This window comes from Micromys minutus, assembly GCF_963924665.1.
Source record: "Micromys minutus genome assembly, chromosome: 6".
Taxonomy (NCBI): domain Eukaryota; kingdom Metazoa; phylum Chordata; class Mammalia; order Rodentia; family Muridae; genus Micromys; species Micromys minutus.
In genome coordinates, this window is record NC_137975.1 from 33,241,280 (window position 1) to 33,268,102 (window position 26,823).

The following is a 26,823-nucleotide window of genomic DNA, read 5'->3' on the forward strand; positions in this document are numbered from 1 at the left end:
TCTATCCCTAGGCTTTTTTGTGGGGTTTGGGGTTAATGACATCTTCTATTTCCTTATAGAATATGAGCCTGTTTACATACTTTACCTGTTCTTGACTTAACTTTTGTATGTGGTACCTCTGTCTAGAAATCCATCCATTTCTTTTAGATTTTTCAGTTTTTTTGAGTATACACTTTTGTAGTAGGCTCTGACAATTCAATTTTTTTGAATTTCCTCAGTTTCTATTGCAATTTCTCCTTTCTCATTTATAATATTGTGAATTTGTATATTGCCTCTATACCTTTTTTTTTTTTTTTTTTTTTTTTTAGTTTGGCTAGGGGTTTATTTTTCTTGTTGATGCTCCAAAAGAATATTTTTATTTGTTTTGTTCGTGTAGTGGTTTAATAATTTATAGTGAGAGCATTTTTATTTCTTTGGTGTTCTATAGGCTTCTTGTATATTTGCTGCCATTTCTTTCTTTAACTTGGGGAAGTTTCCATCTATGATTTTGTTGAAGACCTTTTTAGGTCTTTGGAGCTGGAAATCTTCATTCTCCTCTATTCTAATTATTTTTAGATTTGGCCTTTTCTTTGTTTACAGAATATCCTGGATGTTTGGGTTAGGCATATTTTGTGTTTTGAATTTTCCTCAACAGTTGTGTCAATCTCTTCTAAAGTATCTTCTGTACCTGAGATTATATCTTCTATAGCTTGTTTTCTGTTGGTAATACTTACGTCTATAATTTCTGACCTTTTTCCTGGGTTTTCCATGTCCAGGCTTTCCTCTATTTGAATTTTCTTTATTGTTTCTACTTCCAATCTTAGGTCTTGGACTGCATTATGCATTTTCTTCACCTGTTTAATTGTGTTTTTCAGTTTTTTTTAAGGAATTTGTTTCCTCCTGGCTTCTATCTGTTTACTTATGTATTCCTGTATATATTTCAGTGAGTTATTTATGTCCTCCTTGAAGGACTCTATTATTTTTATGAGATAGTATTTTAGTTTGGATTCCTGATGACAGGTGTGTTGGTGTATTCAGGGGTTACTGTGGTGGGAAGACTGGGTTCTGATGATTACCACATTTATTGGTTATGTTGCTTATGGTCTTGTGCTTGCCTCTTGCCCTCTGTTTATTCCTGGTGTTTACTGGTCTTGATGACTCTGTCTGAAGTCTGCCAACTTTGTCTCTTGGTTGTTACAGGTCTACTGGTAGGCCTGCTACAGTGGATGTAGCAGATTTCTGATGGGGCCTTCCAACTAGAGGGTCTTAAGAGGGGCAGTAAAGCTGCTGATTTGCTGCCCAGGCTGCAATAGATCTTCTGGAAGAACTTTATACTGTTGGATCTTCAGAAGAACAGTCAAACTGTTGTCTTATGTGAAGTTGTTCTCCAGGGTAATCTATGGACTATGGTTTCCATTTCCCTGTTCATAGCTGAACTCCAAAGAAGCTTTTAGTTTTTGTAACAAGTTTTCCAGTATGCCACGCAGTCCCTAGGAGGTCTTCAGACTGTTTCATCAGTTGCCTAGTTGTCATGTGTACAAAGATACTCCTGGGATCTCTTCAATCTGTGGTATCCTAGGTTCAATGGATCTCCTGGGATGTCTCCAGCTGTTGCTACAAATGTCGTGGGTTCAGCAGATATTGTGGTATGTCTCAGGTTGTGGTATCAAATACTCTAAGTGCAGCTGATCTCATACACCTCAGGATATAAAATCTTCCAGTGAGCAGAATAGCTAGTGTTTTGCCCCATCAGAAAGAACCAGAGAGAAAGGGGTGATATCTAGTGAATTGGGTTGGAAGGATTTGAGGGTAAATCTTGAGTCCCTGAGTCAACTGGGCTCTATAGGACATCTTGAAGGTTCTTACCAAAAGTTCTTGGAGCAGCAGATCCTACTGTATGCCTAAAGAAATATCCTCTTCATGGAGTAGAAAGGGCCAGGGGAAAAGTATTACTTGACTTTTTTTCTCTTACTGTTTTTAATATTCTTTTGTTGATCTGTGCATTTTGGTGTCTTGATTCTTTTCTGGTCCAATCTACTTGGGAGTTTGTAGGCTTCTTTTATGTTTATGGGCATCTCTTTCTTCAGTTTAGGTAAATTTTCTTCTGTGATTTTGTTGAAGATGTTTTTGGCTTTTTTTTTTTTTTTTTTTTTTGAGCTGTGAATCTTCACTCTGCTCTATTCCAATTATTCTTAGGTTTGGTCTTTTGAATTTGTACTTAGTTTCGTGGATGTTTTTGGTTAGAAGCCTTTTTGCTCTTTGTAGTTTTCTTTGATTATTGTGTCAATATCTACTATGCCAAAGATATCTCAGTCTTTTGTACTCTGTTGTATCTCCTTTATTTCTTTAAGGGATTTACATGTTTTCTCTCTAAGGGTTTCTACCTGTTTACCTGTGTTCACCTGTATTTCTTTAAGGCAGTTATTTATGATCTCCTCAAGATCCTCTAGCATTTCATGAGATTGGATGTTAGGTATGAATTTTGACATTCCAGTGTGTTAAGGCACAGGGCTTGCTATGGTGGAAGAATGGGATTCTGATGGTCCTGAGTGGGTTATTCCCTGTTGCTTGTATTCTAATGCTTGCTTCTTGCCATCTGCTTATCTCTGGCGTTCACTGGCCTTGATGTCTCTTACTGGAATCTTTGCTCCTTCTGAGCCTAGTTAAAATGGACCTTCTCAGGTTAGGCTGTCTTTGGATATGAGAGAGGATCAGGAATGCCTGATCTGTAAACCTTACTGTGATTGACCTCTTATGAGCCTGGTTGTGTCAGAACTCCTTGGAGTCAATCTGACTCTGCTGTGGGTGGAGTGGAATAGGCTGGAGCACACAATCTGCTTCTGGGCACAGTTGTGAACCAGAAGGAACCTGTGTCTCCAGTAGGATAAGCAGAGGTCTTGAGTCCTCTAGGTCTTGGGAATGTCCAAATTACACCAAGTATTAGGCTGGGAAATATCATCTGTAATCCTGGTGGTGTCAGAACTACTTGGGGTCAGCTGTCTCTGAGTGTGGGGAGGGTAGGGGTAACAACACATTTCTATTTACTATTTCTAAAAATTATGCTATTTATATTTGAACAATATGAAGCTATAAGTGTATCTGTTAGATACTTTTACCTAACTTTCTAAATTTTGAAGGGTTTTTTTAAACTTAAAACCCTCTTTTCTGCCTATTTTATTGACTTTATATGGTTTAAGGACAACATAGATAGGGCAAGTCTAGTCTATAGACAACATTTAAACCTTATGTTCTCTGTCTTAATGATACTGGTATATCATTATATATTTTAAGCATGGTTAGTTCAAGGCAACTTATTTTATTCAGGTAATCAAATATGTATTATGAATATATTACTGGCTACAGTAGGTATATAGAAAACTCACTAGACCCAAGAAATTTAAATGTGGTAAAATTAAGTGAGTTGAGATTTAACAGAAAATTTAGCAGAGATTTTGTTCAGATCCTCTATTAACTACTCTGAGATTGTGAGTTATGAGTAAAGCATAAAAGTCAGTCGGCTTTCAATGTGTTAAAAATGAAAATGAATTGATTTAATACATTAAAATGATGTTGAAATTACTGATAAGCTCTGTATTTTCCATTGGCTATGGAAAATTTTCACATTATTTATCAATGGCTGGTGTAGTGAGGGACATTCATTTAATAAAAAAGACACAGAAAGTATAGAAATGAAAGTGGACTTTGAGAGGACTTTAAGTACCTTGTATTGTTTTCTTAGTTATTAAACTTCTTTGTTAAAATCCCTCCTCTTGAATTTGCATTCTCATTACCCCTCCTAGCATAGATGAATGAAGTGTCATAGTGGAGAAAAAACAGTGACTGAGTCTGGATTTCTATTCTGTCTTTTACTTAATGCAGAAATACTGAACAGCTGGCATATGGCTGTGTCTATACTTTCCTTCCTTCAAGAGTAATTGTTTGTAACCAGTCACAAAGTAATCTCAAACAAATGCAGAGTAAATCGCTTAGCTAATTGCCTTTTGGAGGCTATGTTAGAGAGAGCACAGAACAGAAGTTTGTGCAAAATAAGGGAATTGGAAATGAGAACAGTGCAGAATATCATGATCAGTACACTGTGCATCACGTTATTATTAATATTGAAATGTAAATGTATGTTATTGTGTTTAGATAAAAAAATTTGAGTGATGGAACCTTAGGATGTTTTATTTCCCCAAAGTTTCCCAGCTATGACATACTCATTGTGTCAAAATTATAAAATTAAGCATATCTATAATCTATTTAAAAACCTGGAAGACATGATGGTACAGTACCAATGTCCATCCATGTCTTTCTTTAACTATGCCTTGGAGAGGTGCCTTTTTCCAGAAACACTTTGGGTGGTTTTCTTATCCATGCTTTTTATGCTTCATTTACAGTGAGGATCGGTTCACATGCATGAGAAAATATACAATGCTGGCTTCCGTGAGTTAAGCATATGGTCAAATTTCATCACATAATTGCTAACTTTAGCAAAAGTAAAGTTGCCATGAACATTTTCCAGTAAGTAAAATGTTAAGCCATGATCTCAGTATTTTTGCTTACAACCATTGTACATTAAAAATCAAAGAATCTTCAATTTGCCCAATATTATCTCAGAATCATCAAACAGAAAGAGAGGCCTTTCGTCCAGGGAAGGCTTGTTTTCTCAGTGCAGGGGAACACCAAGATGCTGAGGAGGGAGAATGTGGTCCGGAGAAGGAGCACCTTCATGGAGGCAAGGGGGTGGGGGGATGGCATTTTGGGAAAAGAATAACATCTGAAATGTAAATGTAAAAAAGTTTCATTAAAAAATAGGGAATTTTTTTTAAATCTTGGTTGTGAATCACTTAATTATAAGTTAATTTTTTCTTAACACTATTTTCAGAGCTTTTAAAACTCATTTTCCTATACCTAGCTGTCTGGTTTGTTTCTTTCTCTTTGACCTTCTTAGATATGTTATCTAGATCAAGGGAAGAAATGAGGAATCAAACTCCCAGTGATAAAATATATCCTGAGCTTTAACTTGTTAAGTTCTTGAGAGGATTACAGAAGAGTGCACCTCAGTAGTACCAGATATAGGTAAAGTGAATTTGTCATGGTTCTATCATGTGTCATATTAGACATGAAATGTATGCTATTGTAAGAGATACATGCATGTTTAACTTTGTTATTATGAAGCAAAGTAGGCAAGGCAGCTTCTGACCTGAGCATTTCCCCCTTCTACAACTGCTCAATGTACCTGAAAAATCTCACAATCTCACAACCTCACCAACCCATGTTGGATGAATAAAGATTTGGGGTAAGATGAAGCTCTCTCAATCTCATCTTGTGGACATCACTGCTCTATGACAAAAACAATTCAACAAAGCAAGCACTTATAGCTTCCTCCAATAGCAAAGGCACCATCACTCTTTTTCCAATTTATCCTCAAGCTGTGTAATACCCCTACCACCCATCCAATGTCCAAAGAGTTGTTTCTAGGATATCTGTCATTTACATTTCCCTTTTCCTTCAACACTGATTTTTCAGGGCTTGTCTGAAGACTTTGGCTAGAAACATAAGCCACAAATTACCTGTCACTTTTCATGCAGTGCTGTTCTCTTCTTGAGCCATAGTCAATTTAGTTCTTGTACAGTAAAATTTTTGTTCTGAATTGAAAAATGCATGATTTTCCCAGTTATGTACCTTATTATTATAATAACCAAAGACACTTTATGTTAGCAAAGATTTTGAGATCATGTTCACACACACACACAATATGCGCATGCGCATGCGCACGCACGCGCTCGCGCGCGCGCACACACACACACACACACACACACACACACTATACACTATATGGTCTTCAGTTTAATAATTCTAGATTGCATACACACCAACATATACAAATATGTAATATCCTTTTACTCTTATATATTTACTGTTTAAATTTTTATGTAACATCATAGATTTCTTAAGAATCATTCCCAATATTAACCACAGCTAACCTAAGTTTAATTTCTTATGTTAAACCCAGAGCATTTAACATCAAAGCTCCTACTTTATTCATATTCAAGCACAGGCTTCCTCAGAGCAAAAGCACAATTTATTCAATTGTATTTCCTCCTAATAATATTTGGGAAATCTCTGAAGGTATCTCAGCAATGAATGTGATTTGACTCAAGGTACAGAGAGATGGTTATGTTGTAACCTTTGTACTCTATTATACATTAACACAATATATGAATCAAAAAGAAACCAAATAACTTACTTAGAAAGAGATAAAAGCCGTATAAAAGACTAGCCACACAGAACCAGGTAATGTGCCCATATAGAGAAATGAAGAGTTCTATTCAGACTTTTTAAAATACATTTCTTCCCCTGTTGACTTTCACAAAGTTTTATAATCCTTGACAATCTTTTACTATTTTTGACAAAGTTATTCCCTTGTACTAGTGTTTAATTAATGCTTTGTTTAATTAACATGTTATTTTTTACTAACAATTTTATTGTAAAACTAACATTTAGGCAATTGGCTTGGTATAACTTGTGTTTTTAAAATTGAACTATAACACCTAGCCCAATAAATATTGATTTGGAGATTTAAAATAAAAGTTTGCCACTTAACTACAAAGCAATATTTAATATTAATATACTAGATAGAAATAAAATAGAAAAGAATTTCAAAAACTCCAATTATAAATTCAATTGTGATTTTTTATTAGAAATTCAAAATAAAATGTAGTATTTTTAATTATTTTTTGTGAGAAAAATTGTCAGGTTGGCCAAAAATTCTTTGTACAGACATTACTGGCCTTGAACAAAGAAAAAATCATATTACCAGAATGAAATCAAGGGACCACATCATATACCACCACACCAAGTTTTTTTTTGTTTTGTTTTGTTTTTTTGTTTTTTTAACAACTTTATTTTACAAAACAAAGATAAATGTACAGATTTTAAGCATGTTTTGCATAAAATTATACAATGCATTTTTGTCAGTACTTGTTTTTTCTTTTAAAGGTTTGATGGTGTAATAAAGATCCCACTAGTAAAAATGAGGATAAAGTACATGTAAAACAAGATGCAACCTGGAAATAGTCAAAGTTTTCTTGGTGTAAAGATTTTTTTTTTTTACAATGAGCAGACAGTACACGAAATACAGGGTACAACCTGGAATTTGTCAATGTGTTCTTGGTGGGTAAGGATTGAGCATGACTAATTTTTTTTTGTTTTGTTTTCTTTTCTTTTTTTCTTGGACTTCATACAGTCTGTGAGTTGTTTCTGGGGCAGTGCGAGCCTCTGGGATTAGCATCCCACTATCAATGACTGCATATTATGTCTGTTCTTTTGTACACCAAGTTTTTAAAATATTATTTTACATAACAGAAATGCAGATGAATATAATATTTTATAAATTTGCATTTATATGAATGTTTCTTAGTTTTATTGAACACATACAAAATGCTTCTAAATTAGTAACATTGTTTTACTTTACTATTTTTCTTTTGTAACTGCAGACTTTGAGATACAAATCTCATCTTTTCTCATATTTTTTCAGTGGTCCTGCCTCATTTACAAAATCACTGATATCTCTATAGCTCAGTAACATAGCCAGTTGGAAATCTGAGGTCATCACTAAAAGAAGTCTATCTGTTTTCCTATTAATAATTCCTCTTATAAGCCAAGCAACATAATCACATCACCAAACTTTATCTGATCAGGACCTTTACCAGCTTGTTCAATACACATTTTTACTTACAATGTACTTATGTGAGACCTGAAAGGGAGATTTGAATCAGTCCTTTCATCATTTTAGGGACATCTGGGTTGTTTCCAGTTCCTGGCTATTACAAATAAGGCTACTATGAACATAGAGGGGAGCATGTTCTTGGGGTACAGTGGAGCATCTTTTGGTTATATGCCCAGGAGCTGTATAGCTGGGACTTCAGGTAGAATTATTTCTAATTTTCTGAGGAACCACCAGATTTATTTCCAAGGTTTACATTCTCACCAGCAATAAAAGAGTGTTCCTTTTGCTCAACATCTGTGTCAGCATGTGTTGTCACTTGAGTTTTCTACTTTAGAAATATACAGATATAGGGGTGAGAGGTGGTGCAAACCTCTAGAAAGTCCTTGAGAACTGGAATGTGAAAGGCTCCTAGAACTCAATTGAGATGACCTTAACCAAAATGGCCAACAGTGGGGAGATAGAACATGAAGAGATTACATCAAGTAGATAGACAGGGCTCCCAGGAGAGGAATGAAGTCACCAACCTACCTTCAACATTTTTTTTACCTCGTATTCTTCCAGAGGGGGGAAAATACAAGGACAAAAGTAGAGCAGAAATTGAAAGAAAGAACATCCAGTGACCTGCACAACTTGAGATTTTTCTCATGGGTAGGCACTAAAACCTAACACTATTACTGATGTCATGTTTTACTTGCAGGCAAGAGCCTAGCATGACTGTCCTCTGAGAAATTCTACCAGAAGCTGACTAAAACAAATGCAGATACTTACAAGCCAACCATTGGACTGAGATCAAAGACCCACCAGGGAGAATTAGAAGGTTTGTAAGAGCTGATGAGAATGATAACCCCACAGGAAGAACAACAATATCAAATAATGTGAACACATGGCTGAGAAATACCTTCAAAATCTTCAAAGTCCTTGTTGGTCCTAGAAATGCAAATCAAAATGACCCTGAGATTCTACCCTACACCAATCAGAATGGCTAAGATCAAAAACTCAGGTGACAACACATGTTGGTTAAGATATGGAGAAAGAGGAACACTCCTCCATTGCTGGTTAGATTGCAAACTTGTACATCCACTTGGAAATTAATTTGGAGGTTTCATAGAACATTTGAAATGGACCTATGTAAGACCAACCAATAACACTTGTGGGAATATACCCCAAAGATTCCCCACCATGTTAAAGGGGCACATATTCTACTATATTTACAGTGGCCTTATTTGTGAATTGTTTTCTGGATTGGATCCCTGAAGATATGAATATTCATTCAAAACTGAATAATTATCAATCAGAAAGACCATCCTAGATCTGGCCCACAAAATCTAGAGGTAGACCACATAAAATAGCATGATAAAGATGCTTTTGTTTATTGTCTGTGTGCCCTTACTCTAACTGGAAAGTTCATTTAGTTTATGATCCATTCATTTACTTTAATTAAGATATTACTCCTTTAAGACTTCAATATAAACTAAAAATGAGCTATCCTATGCAGCCAGGTGCTCTGAACAACTATTGACTTGTTGCCTATCAGGAAATAGTCATTACTAGACTACCTGAACAATACCCTAAAAGCTAGTATAATAAAAAAATGCTTTAAATTACCAGTTATTTTCCTCTAGAGAACTATTATTAATATACCACTTAACTATAAATTAATAAAAGCAGCCATCTTAACCTTTAATATATACTAGTTTTTTAATAGAAAAAAAAATGGATTAAACAACAGGTCAAATGTTGAAGGCAATTTATTCTTTAATTTTTGGGGAAAAACTAGAAATATATGCACATTTTAAGCTAGCATATGCTTTGATCTGCCCATTTGTAAACCATTTACCATGATTTTTATTTGAGCTATATGTATGCTTATGCACCCTGTAAAAATCATCATATGTGTTGTAATTTCACACATGAGTATGCATGAGTTAATGTAGGTAACTGAGATATCCTAAAGGGGATGTGATATTTGTAATCACTTGTTGAGAAAAATTACAGTGTTAGTCACAAAAACGGGGACTATAATCAAGAAGACAAACAAAATTCAGAAAAAAGAAGAAGAAAACATGAAGTAGGTATATAATGGTATGTGGCAGGAGAGTACTACTACATACTGTTCATGTGTTGTCCAAATTTTCTACACATAAATAATAATAGAATTGTCAAAAGAACTACAAGAAGCAAGAAAATAGAATGACAAATAGATGGTCTTGATAATCTGTGAGTATAGAATTCTACATAGGTCAAATAATCTACTAATTCGTATGCTGAAACTTTCTTTTAACTTGATACATTTTTCTAGAAACTACAGTTGGATGTCCTTCAAACTCACTTCAAGTATGACACTGATAATTAAGAAAGGTAAAAATTATTAAAACATATTAGACATATTATTGATTTCATGCTTAGGAGTTGGAGACTCATGATTGTGTACAGCAAGTAAACTGTTAATAAAATTTTTAATAAACTTTTAACATAATATTGAGACTAGAACTTAATGATAAATTAACCTAATATATAATCTGAATGAATTTATAAAATTAACTTAATATATATGCAGTTCACTAACTATAAAATTAATATGTTACAAGATAATTGTTCTGTAGAAATTCAATTTTTACTATAAACTTATTTTCTTAGTGCAACTACTACTAAATTTTTAAAACTGTAACAAGAGAAAGTGTTGTGCTCTTTATGTTATTATTCATATTCTGTTTATACAATTTAAAAGAGTAGCAAGTAAGCTATAAATACCTTTAAATAAACTTTTGACTCAGCGTTAGAATGTTGAATTCAGGTAAAAATAAAATACAAAAAACAATATTTACAATGACTCGGAATAGTTTTATTGTAAGAATATTATTATGTATTGCCTACTTCCAATAAAGAGAGCCAAGATGTCTATATAAACAAAATGAATATATGTTTATCTAATGATCTACCCCTAATTACCATGTACATATAATAAAATATTTCTTACTAACATAATCTCCATGTTTAAGCTGTCTTTTATCATGGTGTGTGTGTGTGTGTGTGTGTGTGTGTGTGTGTGTGTGTGTGTGTGTGTAAAATAATCTAGATTAAGCACAGAAACATAAGGTTAAACAAATTAATTTGGCAGCTGCACTCTAAAAATACTCAGACAAGAAATGGAATTCACTTAGAAACCTCAAGTACATGTAGTTAGTGTTTATAAATTGTTTCACCTTTTGTATGGGTTGGTAGAAAAATGTGTCTCTATTGAAACAGGGGAGAATGATTATTAAATGGAATTAATCCATGGTAAGAGTATTAGAACATTTACTCCCTCTCCTTCTCCTTCTCCTGGAGTTTTAATAATGCTAAATAGGAAAGCAAGAAACAAATCACAATATCCAAGAGTACTTTCCCTCTTTAGTACCATAAAAATGCAATCACCATATTTGATCTATCTTTATTGTCTACCAAAAAAATGCCTAAAATCTTAGGGAATTTATGAGAGCTGATGTACAAGGTGCTAGAGAATAACATGTTGCTCCATGAAGAATCTTTGTTTCTTCTCTTATGCAGATGGCAAAGAATCACTTTTGCAGACAAAACAGTATAAATAAAAATCTTCAGATTCGCACACACAAATTATTTTTAATACAAATCTAGAATAAAGAACTTCCTAAAAAATATAAAATCACATAATAGTCATTCTGATTATAGAAAAATTAATTCAAGAGACTAAAGGTAAAAAAAAAAAAACTAAACATATGCTTTCTCAAAGATTTGTGCATGAGAAATAAGTATATTGGTCATTACTTTTGAAACTCAACCAAATATTTATATACCTAACAAAATTATAGTAATGTTTAAAATATAACAGTGTCAGGATATATGTTTAAGTGAATAAATTTTATAAATTACCAATATAAGTATGAAAGAGCATAGGTATGGAAAAATATATACCTCCTAAGAATGAATGAACAAGTACCACAAAGCATATAATAAGATTCTTAAACATTTATCTAAATAGTTAAAACCTGCATCAACACAAAAATAATTTTTATAACTACTGAAAATTTATTGATAATTATCCCATGCTTGAAATTTTTGACTTGCTCATTATATGATAAGTACTTAATTGAATTAGTCAATAAAAAGTAACACTTATAACTTTACTCAAATATAAAGATAGAACTCAAAAAATACAACTCAAAGAAAGAAAAATTTATAGACATTACTGTTATATTTTTATACAATTAATGAAACAAAAATACAAATTAGTCTAAATCAACACTAAAAAGTCCTTATGAATATATACACCGGCAAATTTCTCAAATCTTTTTTGTCCATATGGATCTAGCTTGTGTGAAGTTAATGAAAATCTTGTAGTGACACAGGTATTGCCTGTATTTTTTGCAATTAAAAAGTATTTTTCATACAATATTTTGATATATGTTAGTGTTCCCAAGACTAGTCCCTCATGCCTCTCTGTCCACCTAAACTCATGTTAGTTTTCTATCCCTAAAACTAACAAATAAGAAATAAAAATAAAGGCAAACTAGTTAACCAACACAAATTTGACATTGTGTTTTAATGTGGTTTGTTCTGTTGTTTTATTGTGAGAATTTTTTGTCTTGGGCCTTCCTACATCTTGAAAACAAGTTCCTTTTATTTTCCATAAGTCTAGATTTAAAGTCTTCTATTCAATACTTTAATACATTTTGAATTGATATTTTTTTATAAAATAAGAGATTGATATCCAATTTCATTCTTCTGTAAGTGAATATCTAGTTTTAATTTTAAGGACCACTTGTTTGTTATTTTCTCCCAACATTAAATTTTGATATCTTTCTCAAAAATAATGTGAGTGCCTCTCAGAAAACAGCCATACTAGCCTCCTGTCAGCAACTGCTTCTTGGCATCAGCAATAGTGTCAGGTTTTGGGATCTACAGACAGAATGTGTCACTAGGTGGGGCAGTCTCTGGATGACCTTCCCTTCATTATCTGTTTCATTATTTTTTTTTTCCAGTAAGGGCCGAACATCTGTCAGAGGGAATCGGGACCTGCCAGGAAAGGCTGTGCTGGCAGACTAGACACACAGGCTTTTTTCCACCTGGACCAGCAGAGAACCTGGGGTACAGGCCTGGTGAAGTCTCGCTGTGAGTACCCAGAGCCCAGAAAGTGTTTGGCAGTGCTTGTGGAACCAGCGCACAGTAAGACTCGGGCCTCTGTCAGAGAGAAAGGAGATCTGCTGTGCTCAAAGATCAGCTCCACACATGATTTTACACTTGGATCAGAGGTGAGCTTGACACATAGGTCCTGCAGTTCTAAGAGAGAAGAGAGTGCTATACTCACTGGAAAAGGGTCCTTGGGACCTAGAAAAAAAACAGGTCCCTGCTAGCAGTACTCAGGACCTGTGGGCAGAGGGCTGAACTCCCAGAACAGCCTCAAAAGAGGTTCCACACCTGAGCCCACAAAGGCAGAGAGAGCAGAGTCACTACAACCAGAACTCTCTGCTTGCCCACAAATAGCTGAACACTCAGAAGTAATTTTCTTCCTGAGCCTATAGGTCCTCAGTTTCACAGGACAGACAGGTGCCAGTAATTGACAATAAGACCATGTATAATCACAGATAACAAGATTGCAAGAGGAAAGCAAAAGAACTTAAACATAGGAAACCAAGAAAACCTGGAAATACCAGGACCCAGCTCTCCCAAAACAGCAAGTAGTGGGTTGCCAAGCATTTCAGAGAAACAAAACTAAGACTTGAAATCATACTTCATGATGATGGTGGAGATCTTGAAGAAGCACATGAAAAACTCCCTACAACAATTGCAGGTGAACACACATAAACAAATAGAAACTCTTAAAGATGAAACACAAAAATCACTCAAAGAACTACAGAAAAGCACAACCAAACAGGTGAAGAAATTGAAAATATAAATAGAAACAATAAAGAAACCACTAAAAGAGACAACCTTTGATATAGAAAACCTATAAAAAAATCAGGAGTCACAGATGCAAGCATCACCAACAGATTATAAGAGATGGAAGAGAAGATCTCAGGGGCTGAGGACAACATAGAAAACATAGATAAAATTGTCAGAGAAGATAAAAAAAAAAAAAAAACCGAAAAACCCCTAACACAAAATATCCAGGAGATCCAGGACACAAGGAGAAGACCAAACCTAAGAATAGTAGGAATAGAAGAGGGCAAAGCATATCAACTAAGAGGCACAGTAAATATCTTCAACAAAATTGCAAAAGAAAACTTCCCTACCCTTAAGAATGATATGAACATGAGCATAAAAGAAACCTACAGAATTCCAAATAGAGTGGACCAGAAAAGAAATTCTTCCCAACACATAATAATCAAAATAAAAGTGTTCAAAGCAAAGAAAGACTACTAAGAGCAGTAAGGGGAAAAGGACATATAACATATAAAGGCAGACCAATCAGTATTTCTCAACAGAGACTATGAGAGCTGGAAGATTCTTGGAAACATCATACAGACTCTAAGAAAACACAAATGTCAGCTCAGGTAACTATACCCAAAAAAAATTCTCAATCACCATAGATGAAGAGACGAAGAGATGAAGAGACTAAGATACTTCAGGCCAAAACTAAATTTATACAATATCTGACCACAATCTAACCCTACAGAGAATAATAGATGGAAAATCCAACATAAGTAGAGAAACATAACTAGTCATCAGTGAAATGCAAATCAAAAAATCCCTGAGATTCCACCACATGCCAGTCAGATTGCTATGATCAAAAACAAATAACAGCAGAGGCTGGCAAGGATGTGGAGAAAGAGGAACATTCCTCCACTGTTGGTGGGGTTGAAAGCTACTACAACCACTCCAGAAATCAGTCTGGGAATTCCTCAGAAAATTGGACATAGTATTACCTGAAGATCCAGTTATTCCACTTCTGGGCATATACCCCAGAGATGCTCAAACATACAAAAAAGAAATTTGTACCACAATGTTCAGAGCAGCACTATTTTTAATAACCAGAAGCTGGAAAGAACCCAGTGTCCTTCAGTATATGAGTGGATACAGAAATTGTGGTATATTTACACAATGTAATACTACCCAATAAGAAAAAATGACTTTATGAAATTCCTTGGAAAAATAGATGCATCTAGAGAATATTATCCTGAGTGAGATAACCATAATCACAAAAGAACAGACATAATATGCAGTCACTGATAATTGTATACAAATCCCAGAAGGCTCTTAATACCCAAGAAACAACTCACAGACCACCATATGAAGCTAAAAAAAAAAAAAAAAGACCAAAAAGCAGAAAACTCTGTACTTCTTAGAAAAAGAGAAAAAAAAAAAAAAAAAAGTGTATATCACCCTCTCAGAGTGGGGTACACATAGACCTTAAATTTTAAATAACTCAACAGCTAAGAAGAGAGCCCTGTGGCAATTTTTGGCATTTAGAAATTATTATGCTTATCTATACACACCAAGAAAACTTTCACTATTTCCACGTAACATTTTGTTTTACATGTATTTTATGCTCATTGTAACTAGTAATATTTCAATGCATACAATCAAACCATTTAAAAAATCAAGTGCTGACAAAAATATATTCATATCATTTTATGCCAAAATGCTTTAAAAATTTGTACATGTATCTCTGTTTTTCAATAAAGTTATAAGAAAAAAATGTCATGTGGGTGAGTAATATTTGGGGTTTTGATTCATCATCTTTCATATTTTATTTGTCTATATGTTTTCAGGGCTGCTGTCTTATACTGCTCTCATAAATTTTATATTTATTTCATTTTGTTTGAATGGAAGACACAATAATTTATTTAAGTGAAGAAACAAGTTGTTGCCCTTTGTTTTGAGAATCTGTTTAAGTTCTCAGATTTATTGATAAGGCCCTTAACCTATGGAGCCATTTCCTGATCTATATTTTGTGATATTCCAACCCTCTACTTTCTGCATATGGTTATGTACAAATATCTGAATGGTTTGAGTTTCCATGTGAATTTTTTAAAATTATCTGCACAGTAAATTGGAATTTTCATGGGAACTATATCATATCTGTAGATCAGTTTCATTACTTTAGCCATTTAGACAACGTTAGATCTAACATCCTTTGTTCAGTGCCTTGTTTTCTTCCTCAGTGTCTTAAAGTTATTGTGGTTTTTCACCTCCTTTCATGGGTTTATTTCTAAGTTTCATTTTTCTTTTGTAATCTACTTTAGGATGAAAAAGTTTCTTTCTATCTACTTGAAAAATTCATGTTTACACAGAAAAAAATTACTGATTTCAGTCTTTGGGTGTTTTATCTTTCTGCTTTGCATTAAGTGAATATCAAGGCTAAGTATTTCCTAGTAATATTTATATTTTTATTATTGTGTTGTCCAAATGTTCTTTCACGCAATGTTTTGCACTAGAGTGTGGTTGACTTACAAGTGTCTCATTCTTAGAAAAGATGATTCTCCTCTCCCAGCAGCTATCAATTGCCTGTATCTTATCAGACTAGAACTTCATACCCTATTCTTCAGTCCAAGCTAGGATTTATTTATTTATTTATTTATTTATTTATTTACTTACTTATTTATTTATTTATGTTTAAACAACTTTATTTTACAAAACAAAGATAAATGTACAGATTTTAAACATTTTTTGCTTAAAATTATACATTTTTGTCAGTACTTTTTTTTCAGATTTTAACATACTTTTTATATAAAACTATATGAATATATTTTTTAGTCAGTACTTGATTTTTTTCAAGGTTTGATTGTATGCCTTGAAAACTTAATAGTTACAATGAGCTAAAGTACATGTAAAACAAAATGTAACATGGAAATAGATAAAGTTTTCTTGTTTTGTAAATATTTTTTGTTTTGTTTTGTTTTCTTTATTTCTTGGACTTCATACAGTCTGTGAGTTGTTTCTGGGGGAGTGCAAGCCTCTGGGGTTAGCATCCCACTATCAGTGACTGCATATTATGTCTGTTCTTTTGTGACTGGGTTATCTCACTCAGGATGATATTCTCTAGATGCAGCCATTTTCTTAAGAATTTGGTTAACTCATTGTTTCTGGTGGCTGAGTAATATTCCATTGTGTATATGTACCAAAATTTTTGTATCCATTCATCTTCTGAAGGACATCTGGGTTCCTTCCAGCTTCTGGCTATTATAAATAGAGCCGCTATGAACATTGTGATGTATATATCTTTGTTGTGTATTAAAGTGTCTCTGGGGTATATGCCCAGAAGTGGAATAGCTGGGTCTTCAGGTAGTACTATATCCAATTTTCTGAGGTATCGCCAGACAGATTTCCAGAGTGGTTGTACTAGCTTGCAACCCCACCAACAGTGGAGAAGTGTTCCTCTTTCTCCGCAGCCTCGCCAGCATCTGCTGTCATCTGAGTTTTGGATCTTGGCTAATCTGACTGGTGTGAGGTGGAATCTCAGGGTTGTTTTGATTTGCATTTCCCTGATGGCTAAGGATGTCAAGCACTTCCTCAGATGTTTCTCGGCCATTCGGTGTTCCTCAACTGAAAATGTTTTGTTTAGCTCTGTACCCCATTTTTTAATAGGGTTATTTGATTCTCTGGTGTTTAGCTTTTTGAGTTCCTTGTACATCTTGGATATTAAGCCTCTATCTGATGTGGTGTTGGTAAAGATCTTTTCCCATTCTGTTGGTTGCCGTTTTGTTTTCTTGACGATGTCCTTAGCCTTACAGAAACTTTGCAATCTCATTAAGTCAGATTTAACCTGTTTCCAGCTTGCACAGTTTTTGTGACTTCTCTACCAAGCTGTATGAGTTCATCCATGCATCTGTCCCGCTACCGCTAGAAGGCACTCTTTCTTTTTCAGACTTTTTATGTCCCCTCTTCCACAGTGACTACTATACCTTGAGAGAGAAAAATGTGCAATATATATGTTCCATTTATGATTAAACATTTCTAAGTTTTTTTTTTAATTTTTTGTAATTTTTTTGCATTATGGGTCTCTGTAAATCTACAGATATTTCTCTTATAAGGATTGAGAGATTCATTAATCTATGGGTATAATAATTCATGGAGAAAGAGTTTGATATTATGTCATTAAGCAAAGCAACAACAAGTTCTCTACTAATACCTGTGATCTGCCAAGCCACAGGTTGTTGGTCTGTTAATGGCATAAGTATTGTCAAAGAGAGTGAAAATTAAATCCAGTCAGAGAAAGATCAGTCTTACCTCTATTTCACCTGGGGTCATATCTTGTTAGGCAGTTATTATTGCAGTTCACAGGATTCATAGAACTCCAAGACTTAATTTTTTCTCATTTGGTCACATAAATATCATTTCTCAGCGTTGTAAAAGTTAACCAATAAAGATGAAGCTTCCTGGTCCACAACAGATTGATTTCATTATATTCTATGACTCATATACAAAGTGTCTATAGAAATAGGGCTTTACCACCAAGCTCTAAGGAGTAACAAAAGCCTGGAAAAAAAGTCTGTAGTATTCCGTGGTTTATGGACCTTCACTAGTCAACAATTCTAAAAATTGTAACCAGATCTTGACACTGGGTAACCAACTCAAGTCAATGTCTGTTCTTTTTATACATACATACATACATACATGCATACATACATATACACATACATACATGCATACATTCATACACATACATACAAACATTCATACACACACATTCGCATGCACGCACATACATACAATGGAAGAAGGCCTACCAGTTGCTGATATTTAACAGAACTAGCATAATTCTCAACTGCATCATTGATATTTATACTTATACCAAGAAATAAGTGTAAGTGTAGCCTCTTATTATAGAAACTTCTCTTTTCAACAGAAGACCATTGCAAGAAATTATAACCAGTCAAAATACAACAACAAGTGACCATGAGATATTTAGACCTAGCTAATATAAGTACCAAAACATACTCTTGCATCTAAATCTCTGAGACCTTTTCTGAACAGGGCAGAGAATGACTGTAAGAGACAAAGGACCAAGAGCATTGCTATGAGATGATGCCTCCTAGAAATAACAGAAAAATTTTACCAGAGATAGCCTCAAGAGTGTCAGTGTCTAAAGCAGACCATACTACTAGTTATGCTAACATGAGGGGAAAAAGTCTCACCAGGGTCTTACTTATAGACAGAGAAATATAGGCAATGCATGCTGGGAGTCAGGGAAGCAGTCTCTCCCCCATTCCAAGCATGAAAATTAGCCTAATTGGTTATCTAATATCAAGTGATTATCCCTAAAATTATTTATATAATAGTGATGCTAAATGGACTGAAAAGGTTGTATTTATTTAGGCATGTGTATGTGTGTGTGTGTGTGTGTGTGTGTGTGTGTGTGTGTAGAATAACAACTAAATGAATAGGGTCATAATTTCGGGAGGGAAAATAGAGGATGGAACCTGAGAGGGTCTTTAGGGGGAAAAGTAAAAATAAAACGATGTGATTATATTTTAATTTTAAAATTTTATATGCTGGTGAGAATATTGTGGCTGACGAGTCTTATTAACATCTGGTAGGTCCATAAATTACTCCAATATTATAGATTCAGTATAAATATTCCTCTAAAATTTAACTATAAATACTATATCAGCTACCAACAGCATTTCTACATATATTACCAAAGAATTCTGAACAAAGACATCTCAGAGATGCTTGTGCAACACTGGGTAGCTATTCAAAGCAGTCTAGATGTCTACCAATAGCAAATAAAGGAAATAAGGTATATATATATATATACAAAAATCCTATTAAAAAATACAAAAATCCTATCATGCAGAAAAATGAATGGCAATCATTAAAGAAAACACTTCAGACTTACAAAGATAATTATATTTTCTCATACATGGATCCTATAAATAACTTGTGTGAGAGAGAGCAATTTATACATATATATGGCATACAATTATAAATATGACAAATAGGTATAAATATGACACATATATACATATGTGTCTCAAATATAATAAACAAATATGTCATGTTTATACACACACACACACACACACATATATATATATATATATACATATACATATATGTGAAATAAACCTAAAAAGTTGCCATGAAATTAAGAACAGAACAAATGTATGTGTGTGTATGTGTGTGTATGTGTGTGTGTGTGTGTGTGTGTGTGTGTGTGTGTGTGTGTAATATGTCATATATATGGATGCCACATATATATGACATAAAACTAAAATGCAGTCATGAAAATGAGGTAAGAACAGATCATAATAGATGGGCAGCACATGCAAACAGCAGGGTAATGGCATATATGTGACATGAAGGCAAGATAAAGCAGTGGAGATGGAGCAATCAACATATAATAGCAAAGGGGATGGGGCAGGTGACCCAGTAAGAATATTTGTGTATGGAGACAAAAATAATGAAATCCATTGCTTTACTAATGTGAAAACTAATTTTAATATTAAAAGGAAAATAGTAACAAGTGTCCTAAACACTGAGTGCCCCACAACCCCTCTTCATGTTAATCCTAGACCACAGAAACATGTTTTTGAAAGGGTGGTTAAAATGAAGCCAATCTCTATTACACTACAGACACTTGAGGTACTAGCTGTTGTAGAATATTTACTTCATTGTCTATTTTGTACTCAAATTAGTAATCTGTCTGCTGATCCATCTTGGATGCAAAGGTCAGGCCATGCTGTGTTTTCTGCTGACAAAGTTTCATTTGATAATCATAACTACAACATACTGAAAGGCCATCAGTTTTATTCTATTTTGATAATTGCTTAATGTTTGTTTTTGTTTTTGTTTTCCTTGTGTGGATATAAAGAAGGAGAGAGAGGGGGTGAGGGAGGGAGGGAGGGAAGGAGTCACATCATATAAGTCTGAAATAAATCAAAGTCAAATCTCTGCATTTGGAGTCCAAATCCTTGGGCTGTAGCTCTCTGCCAAGAGCTATATATAAACTTCTAAAAATCAGCCACTTGCAACATTTATAGACAAAAAAAACTGACTTGAAAAGAATAATTCACAGGTCTGGCCTAGCAACATGATGAATTTGCTTTAGTAAAAGCAATCAGTTTAGCCATAAAAGGGTCATTTTTTGTGGGTGCCTTTGCTTCTTATGTCAATAGATCACTGTCTAAAATTCTAAGACATGTTACCTTTCAGACAATAAAAATATACTAATTATTTGTAATGTCTCATATCATCTTCTATTTCATTTCCCCCAGAAGCAAATCTAATTAGTTGACTTTTCTAAAAGAGCTAAATAAGAAAGTTGTATTAAATATTTTAAACTCTTTCCTTAGCCAGGAGAATAGAGCCAAATGATTTTCAAGTGACATTAAATATAATTGTAGCATAAGATTTGAAAATAAGTGACAACATAGTCACCTTTGCATATGCATGTTCCTACCACATGGTAATCACACTTGTACAAATAATAGAAATGAATATTTGGTGTCATGATTTGCTTAAATTGCTAGTTATTTCTTTAGGGTAACTTTAATTTCTATGTAGTTTTCTATGTTAAATAAAACCAGGCTTGTTGGTGGGAAGCTAGAAAGATGGCTCAATAGAAAAGCACTTGATGCTCTTCAGAAGACTAGAGTTTAGGTCCCAGCACAGCTACATTGAAATTTTCCATTATATGTGATATCTTCCAAAAAATTGGTTCTAGACATTGACTATATGGGCCACCTAGCAGAAAGCTGCATTCTATAAATTGGGTTAGAAAACTGAGCTCATGATAAGACTGCAGGGAAAATCTGATGTGTAACCTAGATAGAGAAAAGTTCAATAGGCTGGCTATTAGCTGCCTTCTCTCCGAGTTTTTTTGGACAGAAAACAGGTTACATCTCTCTCTCTCTTTGAATAAACAGCCCTGTGTGTTTAACATCTTGATTTTGTTCTCAGCAATATCAGGTCATTTTGTATTTAAATATACCTGGTCTCTGAGAAAGTATTGTTTGCCCCACCCCTAACCCATAGCTGAACTGGTTTCCATTACCACTCATATGATTATTTTGTGCACTAAAAAGGTACTTCTTCAATGTTAATACTCTACTTCATTAGTTGTGGATGATTTTTACCAAAATACTCTTTTCAGAAGTCATTATTCATATAATTTACTGCATCAGATAAATGTGATAATATAAACATTATCCATCGAACACAAGTTTCCTACAGTGGAAGGGCAAAACTGCCTACAAATTCAAGGAAAGTTAGAAGTTAATGTAGCCAGGGGAATTTATTCAAAGGTTAGAAAGGATTTAGAACAGTAGAATATAAAATGCAGATAAATAGTAATTAATTGTTTAACTGGCATTTAACTCCAACAAACATAATTGAGAACATTATGGATTTACAACAAATCCATTCAAACAGAACAATGCAGAAGCCACAGATTTGCCTCACATCCTTACAGAATGTGTCAATGAGTCAGAGTTATTCTCTTAAAAATGCCTCAAGGAGTCAAATCTTCTAGCTGTATTGATGATCACTTCCTCTTTTACTGTCTTAATCAGTTTTAAAAGAATATGGAAGTACTATATAGAAAGTGTTAAATGAAACACTTGACTGTTCGGAAAGGCCTTTTGTTATTGTTGCTTTCCACTGTGTATTGAAAGTCTGTTCTTAGGACTTGTGCAACCTCTTCAGAGAGGGAAAGGGGTAATGAAATTTCAAAATTCAAACTTTAGTCTGCTTTACTTTTTTCTGGATTTTCTTCTTTTATTGTCCATTCAGCTAAATCTCAAATTGTTTCTTTATCTCTTTCTTTCCTTTTCTTTCTTTCTTTCTTTCTTCTTTTCTTTCTTTCTTTCTTTCTTTAAAAAGTCACATAAATCTAATTTTTGAAATACAAATGTCATACAGGATGTCCTTGTTACTCTAAAGCAGAAACACAGAGACAGTATTCCCTTGTACAGAGCTTAAAGCAGACTTGTAAATGAATTTTGTCTCCTAAAATGCTTCTTCATCTTTGCTGTTTTTTACTTCCAATCTTCCATACTAGTTTGGTAATGCTCATTTATACATCACAATCAGTTCCTCTGTGATATTAAAACTTCTTTTTTTTACAACTTTATTTTTTAAAAAAAAGATAAATGTACATATTTTAAACATTTATGCATAAAAGTATGCTAATGTATTTTTGTCAGTACTTGATTCTTTTAAAGGTTTGATAGTATGCATTAAAATCTTACTATTTACAATGAGCATAAAGCACATGTAAAACAAGATGTAACCTGGAAATAGTCAAAGTTTTCTTGATGTTTAAAGATTAAGCATAATGGTTTTTCATCTTCTTTTTTTTTTTCTTGAACTTCATATAGTCTATGAGTTTTTTTCTGGGGTGTTCACAGCTTTCTGTGGTTAGTATCCAATTATCAGTGACTGCATATTATGTCTGTTCTTTTGTGACTGGATTACCTTACTCAGGATGATATTCTCTAGATGCATCTATTTTCTTAAGAATTTTATATTAAAACTTCTTGAATCTCTAATGTATTTATGAAACTTTAAGCTCAAGTGCTCACTGAAAACATCTTTCATTTTGATGTCCAAATGAAAACATATTTTCTTTTTGTTGTTGTTGTTGTTACTAAGGATCATTCCAACTTATTTTCTTGAAGTTATATATTATAGATTTATGTTAAGGAAATACATGATTGGACAGGAGAGAGATAGGTGGGGAAAAGGTGGAGGAGCAGAAATAGAGGCAGGGGCTGGCAGGAGGTAGATTGCTGGAGGAGATGGAGATAGCCATTTAGGTTTCTCTAGGTGCATTGCTTCATAAATAGCTTATTTTGAATGGTTTATAGGAGATGGAATTGTACAAGATCATTTGATTTATCTAAGTGAGCAAATTATATTTTAACAGTTGGACCAGAGTATTTTGGTGTGTTCTTTGATGTGGCAACTTAATGGAGTTCAAAGGGTGTACTTGCAGAACACACAAAGCCTGCCATAAAGCTGTTGTTTTTGTTGTTTTTGTTGTTGTTGTTGTTGTTGTTGTTGTTGTTGTTGTTGTTGTTGTGTGTATGAAAGAGAAAGAGAGAGAGGCCTGACAACAACACACCAAAGGGAATTGTTTGAGAACAACATGTGAGGGTAAACCCAGGACAGAAGCAGCAGTGGCAGATGAGTTGTACCAGAGTTCATAGAAGTGGCCTGCAGTGCCAAAGTGTGTGGGGACCAAATGTGTGTGTTTAACTCCACACTGAAGTAGTGTCCTCAGAGCAGGCTTCAGGGGCCCATAAAAGTATGAGCCATTTTTATTATTTACTGCAACAATATATTACACAGTCAAGTACTCTATTTTGCAATTTTATGCTTAGGAATTAAATAAGCATTGACTCAATTAATTGTTATATTTAAATGAAACAAGAAAGAGATGACTATGATATACTGGTTGCTATATAACAAATAAAAGGAGAAAATAGGACACTTATTGGATTAGGATGCCTTCAATTTATTTATAAAGTATATATAGGTTCCCCTCAATTTTTTTGTTCCTTTTCTAATTGAATAAGCCCAGATCCTATGCTTTCCTCTGTTCCAGAGTACCCCTTGTAGTAGTGATGTGTATTTATTGAGACAAAAACATTGCACTATTTGGTTGTATGATTGATTGCTTTTTAAACTTCTATAGAGAATGAATATAATCTGGTTTAAGAAATCAGGAAGGGGGCGGCTTTTCAGTTCTTCTTTTGTCCCCTTTGTATTTTGTTTTGTTTTTGGTTTTGGAAATTTTGTTTATTTACATTGCAAATGGTAGCCCCCTTCCTGGTTGTTCCTGTGGAAAACCACTGTACAATCTTCCCTCCCCCAGCTTCTTTGAGAGTTCTTCTGTACCTACCCACTCACTCTGTTCCTCCTCCTGGCCCTGGTATTTCCCTACATTGGGGTGTCAAGCCTACAAAGGATGAAGGGCCTCTCTTCACAATGCAACATATGCTACTGGCGCACTGGGTCCCTCCATGTGAACTTACTGGTTGGTAGTTTAGTCCCTGGTAGGTCTTGTTTGTTGCTATAGTTGTTCTTCCTATTGATTGCAAACCCCTTCCTCTCTTTTAGTCCTTTCTCTGACTCCTCTATTCGGGACCATGTGCTCAGTCCAATGGTTGGCTACAAACATCTGCCTCTGTATTTGTCAGGTCTAGGAGAGCCTCACATGAAGCAGATATATTATATCCTGCCAGCAAACATTTCTCAGAGTCCACCACGGTGTCTGGGTTTGGCGTATATATAAGAAATAGATCCCCAGGTGGGACAGTCTCTGGACGGCCTTTCCTCAGTCTGTGCTCTACACTTTGCCTCCATATTTCCTTCCCTAAGTATTTTGTTTCCCCTTCTAAGAATAACAAAAAAAAAAAAAAAAAAAAAAAAAAAAAAAAAAAAAAAAAAAAAACACAGACTTTGTGTTTCCTTCTAATACAGCTTCATATAGTCTATAAATTATATCTTTCATATTATAACTTTGGGGCTAATATATACTTATCAAAGAGTAGATACTCTGTGTGTTCCTTTGGGACAGGATTACCTCAAATAGGGTGATATTTTTTTTAGTTCTATTTGCCTCAGAATTTTAAGACATTATTGTTTTTAAAGATGAACAGTACTCCATTGTATAAATGTATCACAGTTCTTTTATCCACTCCTTTGTTGAAGGACATCTGGGTTTTTCCTAGCTTCTGGCTATTATATATAAGGCTTCTGTGAACATCGTGGAGCATGAGTCCTTGTTATATGTTGCAGCATATTCTGTGTATATGCCCAGCAATGGTATATCTGAGTCATCAGGCCGCACTATGTTCAGTTTTCTCAGAAACCACCATACTGATTTAGATAGTGGCTTTAATAACTTGAACTCCCACCATCAATGGAGGAGTGCTGCTTATTCTGCACATATTCACCAGCATCTGAATCACCTGAGGATTTGATTTTTATGATTCTGACTGGTGTGACATGGAATCTCGGGGTTGTTTTGATTTTTATTTCCCTAATGACTAAGGGTGTTGAACATTTCTTTAGGTGTGTCTCAGCCATTCGATATTCCTCAGTTCAGAATTCTTTGTTTAGATCTGTACCCTATTTTTAAGTGGGATTATTTGGTTCTCTGGTGTCTAAATTTTTTAATCCTTTCTATATATTAGACATTAGCCATATCGAATGTAGGATTTGTAAAGATCTTTTTCCATTCTGTTGGTTGCCATGTTCTCCTATTAACAGTGCCCTTTGCCTTATAAAAACTATGCAGTTTTATAAGGTCCTATTTGATTATTCTTTATTTTAGAGCATAAGACACTGGTGTTTTGTTCAGGAAACTTTACCCAGTACACAAGTATTCTAGGCTCTTCATCACTTTCTCTTCTATTAGATTCATATCTGGTTTTATGTGAAGGTCCTTGATAAACTTGGACTTGAGCTTTGTACATGGAGGTATAAATGAATCAATTTGCAATCTAGCCAGTTGAATCAGCGTAATCATTTGAAAATGCTCTCTAATTTTTACTAGATTGTTTTAGATATTTGTCAAAAATCAAGGAACCATAGGTGTGTGGAATCATTTCTGGCTTTTCAGTTCTACTTCATTGATCTACCTGCCTGTCTCTGTACAAATATCATGAAGTTTTTAATCCCTATTGCTCTATCATACAGCTTGAGGTCAGAGATAGTGAGTTTCTCAGAAGTTCTTTTATTATTGAAAAATATTTTCCCTATCCTGGGCCCTTAGTTATTCCAACTGAATTTTTAAATTGCTATTTCTAACTCTATGAAGAATTGATTTGATTTTTGATGGGAATTGCATTTATCCTGTAGATTGATTTTGACAAAATGCCCATTTGTACTATGTCAATCTTGCCAATCTATGAGCATGGGAGATCTTTTCATCTTCTGAGATCTTGAATTTCTTTCATCAGACACTTGAAGTTCTTGTCATACAGATCTTTCACTTGCTTGAATGGAGTCATACCAAGGTATTTTTTAATATTTGTGACTATTGTGAAGGGAGTTTTGTCCTTAATTTTGTTTTAAGCCTAATTATCATTTATGTAGAGGAAAGCTACTGATTTGTTTCAGTTAATTTTATATCCAGCCACTTAGCTGAAGTTGTTTCCTTTTCAATTTTCATCCCTTTGGTTTCCTTTTGTTGTCTAATTTCT